This window comes from Coturnix japonica, chromosome 11 (assembly GCF_054131305.1).
Source record: "Coturnix japonica strain WE chromosome 11, WE-NBRP24, whole genome shotgun sequence".
Lineage (NCBI taxonomy): Eukaryota > Metazoa > Chordata > Aves > Galliformes > Phasianidae > Coturnix > Coturnix japonica.
In genome coordinates, this window is record NC_140673.1 from 9,458,073 (window position 1) to 9,459,722 (window position 1,650).

Sequence of the window (1,650 nt, forward strand, 5' to 3'; positions counted from 1 at the left end):
TGAATGAAAAAACCAAATACTTTATTCACAGGGGTGAATAAAGGAAATGGGGAGCAATCATTCTTATAAACACACATTTCAATGAAAAAGCTGATAACAAAATAAAAAGACAGTGAAAATCAACCCCATCTTCCACTCTCTGGCCTCCCGGCTACCCACACCACGTCTTCTTTCTCCAGCAGCAGATCCTGAAATACGAGGCACGACACCATTAGACACAAGCAGCAGCAAACCCGCCACCTGAAGGAAGCGGGGAAACCCAGCATACCAAAGGAACGCGGCACAAGACTGCCCAGCCAAGGGGCAAGTATGTGCATTGCCCCCCTCCCCAGTCCGTTCCAGCCAAAACTACTTAGAGCTGCTTTTCTCACCTCACTGGCGTGCTGCGAAGGCTCCAGCCGGTGCTGCAGGGGATCATAGAGGTGGGCAGACTGGGCAAATGGAGCTGGGCACACAAAAAGCAGCAGCCAAAGGAGTCTGCTTCCCTGCTTACAGGGGACCTTCAGCTACTGCCACCATCGCAAAGGGCCTGGGACTCAGGGGCACAGCCGCTCCCTGACTTACAGGGCAGCCCCCATCCCTACGGCTGAGGGAGGCTCCTTCTCTCCCAGTCCGGGGCCACCTAGACATGCACCCCGCTAACGGGGCCATCACGCCACCAGCAGAAGAGGCGGCCGTGCAAGGACAGGCTCAAGCCCTGCCTACAGGGCGGCCTCGGCCACGGAGCTACCACATGGTTCAGATCTCTACTAAGAAAAAGGAGACAGGCAGACAGGACAATTGCAGTGCTCATGGGACTAGGATGGGGGGGCAAGACCCCCCCCTCCCCTTCAGGCATGCAACCAAGTCCTCCATTCCCCCCTGGGAAGTCAAAGCTAAGCTGCAGCCATCTCTGTGGGGGCCTATAAGGAAAGCACACTCGCTCACTCACTCCACATGCAAACAGGGAAGGGGGACACACACACACAGATTCAACTTTCCAGAAGGGAAGGACAACACAGCGCAGCCAATGCCTAGGAATAAACCCACACCCACGAGCAACACACAAGAGCCTGTGACCTGTTCCGAGGCTGCACGGAGGCCACAGACCCCAACATGCCATGGGGCTTCTCAAGTAAGGCTAAAGGCCAAATGCCGCACCACACACCCCGAGTACAGGGCTGGCACACTGTCAGGCCACCAGCAGGGAAAGGCACTGCAGGGCCGGGGGAGGAGGGGCAGGGAAAAGGCACTACCCTGATTTCAGGGTGGCCTCGGGGTCCGGAGAGCTCTGTTTCCCACTCAGGTGTGGAGAGGTGGCTCTCGCCCTCCTTACAGGGGGCCACACTCCCCAGGCAGCCATAGGAGCAACAAGGCAAAAGACCAACCACAGCAAAGACCCAAACCCTGCTTACAGGGAGGTTGCCCAGCACAAAGCCGGCCTGGTCACCCAAGGCGCTGGCAATGTTCAATTCAAATGTGACTATGCCCCTGCTAACAGGGAGGTGCTTTGCCCAGAATGCCTTTCTCTTTCCTCCCGGCTTTGGCAGGCTTCTGCTTCCTCTTCTTCCTTGCTCCGGCCTCCCGGCTCCCAGCACCTTGTCTTCTTTCACCAGTAGCGGATCCTGAAATACGAGGCATGGCAACATTCCACCCCACCCACTTTTCTTC

At 56.7% G+C, this 1,650-nt stretch overlaps 1 long non-coding RNA gene across 1 annotated transcript; it reads right to left on the bottom strand.

The window, feature by feature from the left end:
• On the bottom strand, positions 1-505 carry LOC146759010 (uncharacterized). The gene is made up of 2 exons (XR_014932631.1): positions 372-505; positions 1-188 (listed from the first exon to the last, which is right to left on the bottom strand). It is a non-coding gene; the product is annotated as an uncharacterized LOC146759010 (long non-coding RNA).
• Positions 506-1,650: the final 1,145 nt, after the last annotated feature.